The following is an 8,945-nucleotide window of genomic DNA, read 5'->3' as shown; positions in this document are numbered from 1 at the left end:
AAAAGAGTTGATGAGAACAGGTTGGATCTGCTCCATGGTCCTTAGGCTTCTACATCTCCAGCCATCTCCTCCCCGACCTGGGCCTGGTGGACACAACCGAAAGAGACCACCTTCTCTCCGTGCAACTTCAGCCTACAGGTTTAAAAGTAAAACTCCAGCCGGTAGGCCTATGGGACCTTGACATTCTGCCCTGGGACTCATCTGTTCCCTCTTCTTAAACCCATGCAGACAAACACTTGAACTTGTCCTCCCTCCCCAGTTTGCATTATGAAAAGAAAGTAGATGAGCAATAGCCTCAGGGAAGCATGACTTCATAAACCAAAATAACTAGATTTGAGGATATAATTACTATAAAGAAAGACAACCCACAGAACAACACTGAAAGCAGATTTATTGAAACAAATGATCCAAAAATGTGAAATAACCATGCCAAAGACCCTCCAGGAGACATGGGACGACATAGTAGGAACATGAAGCAAGAACAAGAAACCAATAAGAGATACCAAGTGGAAATGCAAGTATAAAAAATATAACTGAAGTAAATAATGAGATAAATGGCAAGATAAATTTGAAGAAAAATGAAGTGGTAAATTAGAAAATCAGATGGAGGAAACCATAGAAAATATAAAAGGAAAGCGTAAGGATATTAAAAATAGACTGTAGGTAGGACAGTATCGTGAGACAGTAAAGAAGAGAATCCCTAACTTTGCCTGGAAAACCCAAGAAAACCTTAAGGAACAGAACTCTTGAACCGAGATGTAAAGAATGGTAGGAGCTCGCCAGGTGGGCATGGAAAGCAAAACCATTTCAGGCAGAAAACACCAGTGCGCGCAGATGCATGGAGGCATGAACGAACATAATTGCTGTGATTTGGGAAGGGCAGGGAGGCTGGCGTGTCTGGAGCAAAGGCCACTCAAAGGAAAGTGACGATGGCTGATGAGGAAAGGCAAGCAAGAGTCATGTTGGGAGGATTCTGGGGAGGTACATAGTATAATTGTCCCCCATTTTAAATCTGAGGAAGCTAAGTGAAGCTCAGACAGCTTGAGTGAGTTGCCTCAGGTCAGGCCTCCAACTTGGGGGCTCAGGCTTTTTTACTGCCTCACAGGTCCTGAGGTTACTTAGCTTGGATCTTCAGGGTTGGGCAAAGTCGGCTAAAAAAAAAAAAAAAAAAAACCCACAAAACAGAAATGAGGCTGAGAAGTAGGTGAGCCATGAATGAGTTCAGGATCCAATGGGTTGTTCTGAGGTGTGGAGTGTCTGGCTGATGATTAGAAGTTCAGGGTTGAAAGGAAGAAGACCAGATCTGGCCATCACCAGCATCCGGAGGTAGGAGCATTCACGGGAGCAGTGGAGTTGCAGCCATAGGGCCCCTTGTAACGTTGGCAGACATTTTCTCAGGACAGAAACATTTCCCTGAAGAACTAGGGCATCACTGGCCTGGGGAGGACCCCGGAAAGGCCCACAGTCACAATGACTTGGTGCTTCCTCTGTCAGACCCCCTGTCCAGTTGTGGCATCTTCTCCCAACTGGACACTGCTGGCACGTGAGCTACTCCTGGATGGGACTGGAATCTGATGGCAAATTGCCTCTGTCAATCACCCGGTGAACCTAAAGTGTCCTTAGACCCGGACCATCAAAAGTCTTTTGAATTCTTTTGAGTCACAGCCCATCCTGGGATGCAGGAATAAGGCGTAACAGAGTCCCTTGGGAAGCCCAAGTGGGGAGGAGGTGTCTCTGAATTCCTGCGATGCAGAGAAGCATCCTTTTATCCAGAAGGTAAGTATCATTACTTCTGCCCTGTAGGCAAAAAAAAAAAAAAAAAAAAAAAAGTCTTAAAGAGGTTAGGAGACCTGCCCAAGGTCACACAACTATTAAAGGACAAAGTCAGGACTCCCATGGAGAGAATGATGGCCCCAGAGCCTAGGGAAGGGAAATGAAATTAAACTGAGTATCCAATGGACCCGGCACCCATTCTCGCTCTTGCTTCTCAAAGCCTGGTGCTCAGGGTGGGTCGGGAGGGAGAGGTCCGTGTCTTCTTTCCCAAGAAACTGGAGAATCCAGGTCACCATTTGATGAAAAGAGAGCCTTGCCCTGCAAGTCAGAAGAGCTAGGCCACAACTGGCTGTTGGACCATGACCAAGTCACTTCCCCTCTGTGGTCCCCATTCTCTCTGCATATGGAAGACTCTGGAACCCCAGGTCTCCGGGACTGGCAGGGAGCTTCCCTGAGACCCTGAGCCCCAGCTACCAGGGCTGGGAACACCCAGTTCTCTCCTCCCAATGCCTTCCCTCCTCTCCATTCATACCAGCCATTCCTGCTCGGGCTTCCCAGCTGAGGGCCGGGTGTGGATTGTTCAAAAAGACATATGGCATCCCCGTGCAGCCGAGAGTCCAATCTCGAGGGGAAACCATTGTTCATTCATCTGGACCGAGTGACATTCTTTATGCAAGAATAACTCTTGATTAAAGGGTGAGTTTTAATGGAAACTAATTAGGCAAACTCTTTAGCCTGGGCATAATGATCAAATGAGCTGTCACACCGTACCTGATACAATGATCTCACTCGCTACAAGATTTTATTCCTTAGCAATTACACTCCCACATGGCACTGCGTGCCGTTATTGCCTGGAGCACACATGTCAAATTAAAGACCAACTTATGCACCTGATATTTAATTATTGCCTAGTACTACAGACACCCGGGGAATGTCAAAGTGAGCAGTCCTGCTTGGGAGAAACGAAAACTGAAATCTTCTGCAAGGGAGTGAAAAAAAAAAATAGGGATAAAATATGTATAGGCTACTATGGTTTCTTATTCAGCCGTCTTACAATTCACAGTTACAAAACCTGCTCTCCCCAACCTTGAATAATTTACCATTTTTTTTCTTCATCCAGAAAAGTCAGCAGAAGGAGAGTTGTAGGTAAAGGCACAGGGGCCCTATTGGTATTTGTTTACCGATTTGATTGATGCGGTCCGGGTCTGGTCAAAGTTGAACTCTTTGTACAAGTCATTCTTTCCCTAATAGGCTCTGACAGGAAAGAGGGTGCCTCATATGCCTCTCTAGCCCAAAGGGAAATGTTTGCCCTCAAGGCTGAGCACTCAGGAAGCCCCATCTTGCACTTCAGTCACACTCAGTAACAAATCTGAGAAGTTGACCAAAGTTTCTCCCTGATGCATTTGTCCCCAGGTTGGGACAGTGAGCAGCCATTGGGATGTAAGGATTGGTCTCTACTTCGACTGTATGTTAGAAGAGTCTGGAGAACTTTTCAACTTACTGATGTTCGAATCCTATCCCAGACTAATTAATTAAATCTGGATCCTAATTATATCAGGATCTGGAGAGGAGGACTGGGCAATTTGTTTTTTTAAGGCTCCTGCGATGATCCTGATATTCAAGTGGAGCTGAGAACCACTGGTGGGGAGGCCACCAGCCAGACACTAACCAGTGCGGAGTGTTATGGGAGCTGCTTTCTGCCCTCAATAAGACAGACTTCCAGGCCTCCGTTCTTCACACATGCTGTTCTCGCCTCTGGAATGCTCTTTCCCTGTCCCTTCTTCCTACCTGGGAAACAAAAACGGTCCTCCAGCACCAAGTGCAAATGTTTCTTTCCTATGACGTCCCCCTGGGTTCCCCAGGAAGAGTTGCTTCAGCATCCCCCAAGAGCCAGACACAGAGCTCAAAGGATCATTGAACCGAATTGCTTTCCTTGGTGGGGGTTCAAGAAGAGAATCCCCATGTCTCTAGCAACCATCTGTGTGTCCCAGCTGAGCAAATTCTAAGAATGTCTTCGTCCCTTTTGCTCCAGATAAAGAAATTCAAATTACCCATTATCAGAATTGCACTGCCTAATACTAAAATGCCTTAATGTGAGTGCTTTTGTATTTAGTAAACTGCACAGCTTGTGAAAACCCCCTCCAAACATCTGGCAGGAGGCCCAGCAGAGGTAAGGCTGGAACCTCTAATGATGGCAACATGTAAACAAGTGTTTTGTCTCAACTGATCATCATTAACTTCCAGTGTCAGACTCACCCCCAGAGGTCTGGCTCCTCAGCCTTGCAAAGGCCTCTGGGAAACAGCAGCTGGGATGGGGCCTGTGCACAGACGATGGGGAGGGAGAGGGTGGGCAGGCTTGTCACTACCAACGTGGAGAAGCAGGAGGTGATGGGAGCAGCCTGGGAGCAGGTGCCTCTGATGAAAGGCAGTAGAATCGGGGGGCCCTACTATCCTCTCAGTGACTTTGGTGCCAGGCAAGGATTTACTCTCAATTATGCCATCGGCTGGCCATGGGAAGAAAACCTCAGTTTCTCTGTCTGTCAAGTAGAGGCAAAGATTCCTGCTTTATAGGACAGTCGTAAGAAGTATGTAGGAAAATATGTGCCGAGGCTTCTGGCACAACACTGGCTTTCAAAAAGCAGATGACAGAGGGAATTTCTTTCTCCGTTCTTCCCTTCAGATGTTCCTAAGGGGGACCTACACCAGTCTGATGACCCTTTACCCAACTCAGAAAGTAAAGGGTCTGATCTCACAGTCACTGGGCTGAAGTTTGTCATGTCTGTGCACATGGATACTTAAATAAAACTCCATAACAAGAGAACATTTTTATTCTCTCTGACCATTAACAAATACTGGTGCTAAGTAATCATTCACACTATATTCAAATCCAAATGTGAATTCATTGAGTAAATATTAATTAATTACTATGTTCTAGGCACTATGTGCACCAAGATGATTTAGGAGTGTGTCCACAGCCCGGATTCCTCAGAAAGAAAACCCTGAGACAGGCGTCTGCAGGAGGAGGTTATTACAGAATGTGTTTAGGGTCCGCACCTGTAAAAAAGAGAACTGTGTCCCTCCAAACTTTATGTGTTAAAAGCCTAACCCCCAGTGTGACTGTATCTGGATACAGGGCCTTAAAGGAAGTCATAGGGTGGGACCCTCACCTGCCAGGGCTGGTGTCCTTATCAGAAGGGGAGGGAACACTGGAGCTCTCTCCTTCTGTGTTCTACAGAGGAAAGGCCACGTGAGGACATGGTAAGAGGGTAGCTGTTTAAAGCCAGGATGAGAGGTCTCACCAGAAATTAAACCCACCGGCACCTTGACATGGGATGTATATAGCCTGCAGACCTGTGAGGTGACAAGTTCCAGTTGCTGAAGCCAACAGTTGGTGGGTATCCTGTTACAGCAGCCTGATGAAGGAAGCAGGGAGGGGTGGAAGCACACATTGAGCTATAATGCAGGCCCGATAAAGACCTCAAGTGGAAAAAAAAAAAAAAAAGACCTCAAGTGAAGCCATGAGGAGCTCTGGAGCTAGACTGGCCCTTCAGAGTCATCTCCGGTTAGAATGAGGGCCCCCTAGGGCCTCTGTCGTTGGAAGCAGGCTGCTCTCGAAAGGAGGTGGTGTCTTTCCACCAAGGCAATCCCCAAGAAGGTCTGGCAAGACTCAGGCCATCACACAGTCCACGGCAGTGAGGGTCCCTAGGGACCTAATGATGAGTGCCTTTTCCCAGCACCCACCACGTGCCAGAAGCCCCACAAATGTCATTGTATTTGCTCTTCACAGCACTCCTCTGTGATGCTACCTATTTCCCAGAGAAATGAAACGTGTCCAAAGCCACAAAGCTGATAAGTAATGAAGGCAGAACCGAAGAAGAGGCCCCTCTTTCCCAGTGACCCTACTCTTGCATTGACATCATGCTGCCTCCCCTTTAGAAGCTTCATCTTTTGCAAATACTCTCTGTCCTTTAGAAGTCACATGTCCCCACAGAACCCCGTGCCTCTCTCTCTTCAAAGTCTATAGAACTTTGCCCTATAAGAGTACTAGTTAACACTTAGTTAGCATTTACCATGTCCCAGGCACTGTTCTAGCACTTTCCAGATATTAATTTATATCATCTTTTCAAGAAGTATTTCCTCTGAGGTATTATTTTCATCACCCTCGTTTTACTGATGAGAGGGCTAATAAGACAAAAGCTGTTAAATAACTCTCCCAGTGCCCCCAGCCAGGGTTTGAACCCACACGATCTGGTTCCAGGTATTCTACTACTGTCTTGGGGAGCTTCTGCCTCCCTCTAGTCTACAAGCACTTGGAGAGCGTAATCGAGTCTTGTTCATTTTTTCCACCCTAGTGCCTTACCTGTGACATACACTAAGCTCTTGGTAAGATTTTCCTAAACAACTGAATGATGCCTTGCACGTGAACATTTTGAAAATCATTGGACTTGACGTATATGGACAAAGCCTAGAAGAAAAGACAGATGAATAAAATATGTTAGTTCTGTTGAGATAATTGATATCATGGGTGAATTGTTATTCCTTTACTATTTGGATATTGTTAGAATATTGGTCTCTAGGAGCTCAGATGGATGATGGCAAACTTTCTCTACATTCCCTATCACGTCACCAGAGCGGACACCTATTACATTTCTGATGGCACTGCCGCTGGGAATGCGGGCTTCCCCAGGTCTCTGGGAATCTGACCCAGATCACATCTCAGCATCACAGCATGGTGCAATGCCTTCCCAGGGATCCCATAACCAATTCTTAGATGAAAAGTTCAAAACTCCCAATGTCTCAACTCAGAGTGATCGATACCCAGCAATGACGTAAAGAATAGTTCAGTGGCCGTTTAAACCTACTTCGAAGTGAACTTAATGACCGAACATATTCCCAGACCTTCTGTCCACTAGGATGTTTAGATGAACAGAGCCTTATACACACCGTGAAGCTGATAATCAAAACGAGCCAATGGCCGGAGAGGCTCTCTGACAGAAATTACATGGTCTCCTCATCTCGCTCCCATACTTGCTGTTCACTTTATATTCACTCCTTCGTGCATGCGTGCATTCATCCATTCAGCAAATGTAACTGGGATTCTACTGTGTGGCTCTAAGGATACAACAATAAACAAGCCAAACGAGCTCCCTTCCTTCACGGAGCTTATAGTCCAGTTAGAAGATAAGAAAAATTAGCAAATAATATAACTTCAACTCGTGATCATTTCCACAATGAAAACAAAACAGGGAACTATGATGAAAAGTAAGCGAGCTGCAAGGAGAAACTGATTTTGAACGGATGGTCAGGGGAGGATTCTCTGAGGTGACGCTTGAGTTGAGACCTGAATAACAAGAGGTGCCAACCTTTGGAAAATTTGGGAGAACAGCATGTCAGGCAGATAAAAAGTACAAAGCCCTTGAGGGCAGGCTAAGCTTGCCAGTGTTACAGGGAGAGAAAGCAAGCCAGTGTACATGGGGCAAGTGGGCAGCAAGGAGAACTCGAAGATACAAGGCTTCAGAAGCAGGCAAAGGACAGACCATCCGGGTTCCTTCCAAGCCAAGGAGAGGAGTTTGGATTTTATTCCTAGCACAAGAGGAAACATTGGAGAGCTTTAAGGAAAAGAGAAACGCAATATGATTTAAGTATTTAAAAGATCACTCTGGCTGCCAAGTGAAGAATAAACCATAGGTAGCAGATGGAATTTTGGAGTTTTGGTTCACTTTCTATTAGAGGTCTGGTCTACTGATTTGGCTCCTGGTTCCAGCCTCAGAGGTCCTGCTGAGAGGTCACATTCTCTAGCACCCTCCCTCCCCATAGTACTAAACTGTTGCCTCTAGCCACTTCAGCCACCAGCCCACCTGCCCAGCTGGTGCTGCACATGTGGGGGTCAGATAGGTCTTCTGGATCCTGAAAGGCATTGGGTTAGCTTATAAACACACTTGTAAGATCTGAAGGTGCCCATTGCAAGATCCACGAAAGCCAAGGAACGAGTTGATACCGTTCACCAAGATTTTTCCAATGCTATACGGAGTGGGTGCTCCAAAGATACTGGTTGGGTGAATGGATGGGTACAGATGTGCTGGGAGTTCATTGTCAGGTTGGGATGGATGGGATGGAGGGGGTCTTCACTGGGAAGAAGTCAAAGGAGGCTGCAGTCCAGCAAATATCCCCTTATCTTAATGGCTCCACACCGGCTGGGGTAAAGCTGCCCAGAGGCCCCTTCTTGGATCAGGTGGGAACCACGAGGCTGCCAGGCTGGTTCATTAGTGGCCTGACATCACACATCTGCAATTGGGTAATTTCTATGTTAACTACTACCTCCCACTATAATGAGTGCTCATAACTATGTTTTATATGAAGCCGATTGTGCATTTGCACAGAGCCCATAAAGGGGCAGTGATTATGAACTGTGCTGGTAGTCTGTGGGACACCCTTCACCTACTACCCAGTCCAGATCCACCCTGCGCCATGCATGTGATCGACAAAAAATGGGTAGTTTGGAGGGGAGGCAGCGTGAGTACAGGATTCCTAGCAGACCAGGGAGAGTTTCTGGGATGTGCCCCTCTCCTAAAACACCCTAATACAAACCTATTAGTATTCAAGACAGATTCAGAGCTTGATAAAAACATTAGGTCTAGGAAAAGGTCATTTAAATTTTTTTTCTCTTTTTTAAATTATTTATTTATTTGAGAGAGAGAGAGAGAGAGCAAATGAGAAAGAAAGAAAGCAGGAACAGGGTAGGGGGTGGGCAGAGGGAGAGGGAGAAGCTGACTTCCCCTGAGCAGGAAGCCCAACTCAGGGCTTGATCCCAGGTCCCTGGGATCATGACCCGAGCCGAAGGCAGACACGTAACAGACTGAGCGAGCCACCCAGGTACCCTCCAAAATCTGTTTTTCTTAACTTCCCTGTTACTCTCTCACACAATTATATATAAGTGTAAAAACATATGCAGACTTGATTCTGCTTTTACTGAATTTTGTTCTTGAAAAGAATCCCCCTTCCTTGTGTCTGGGCTTGGCGATGGGACAATAAAGGGCCTCAGAGGGCCGGCATAAGGTCGGAATCCATAGACTTGGCTTCTGTTATAATGTCCATACTTCCCAGCTGTGCCACCGCACACAAGACCACCCTGGGTCTCAGTTTCTTCATTCATAAAGTGAGATCGCCATACC

The 8,945-nt window shown here is 46.4% G+C and overlaps 1 long non-coding RNA gene across 1 annotated transcript in view; it reads right to left on the bottom strand.

The window, feature by feature from the left end:
• Window positions 1–315: 315 nt before the first annotated feature.
• The window catches only part of LOC112667966 (uncharacterized), a 33,211-nt gene continuing 24,581 nt past the window's right edge, over window positions 316–8,945 (bottom strand). Inside the window, exons 5-6 of the long non-coding RNA XR_003141353.3 lie at window positions 6,134–6,238; window positions 316–1,797 (exon numbers count right to left, since the gene is read on the bottom strand). This is a non-coding gene — a long non-coding RNA (uncharacterized LOC112667966). The remainder of the gene's footprint in view (window positions 1,798–6,133; window positions 6,239–8,945) is intronic.

Source organism: Canis lupus, chromosome 21 (genome assembly GCF_003254725.2).
Source record: "Canis lupus dingo isolate Sandy chromosome 21, ASM325472v2, whole genome shotgun sequence".
NCBI lineage: Eukaryota > Metazoa > Chordata > Mammalia > Carnivora > Canidae > Canis > Canis lupus.
Note: the sequence above shows the minus strand (reverse complement) of the source record. Positions and strands in the feature narration are given on the sequence as shown.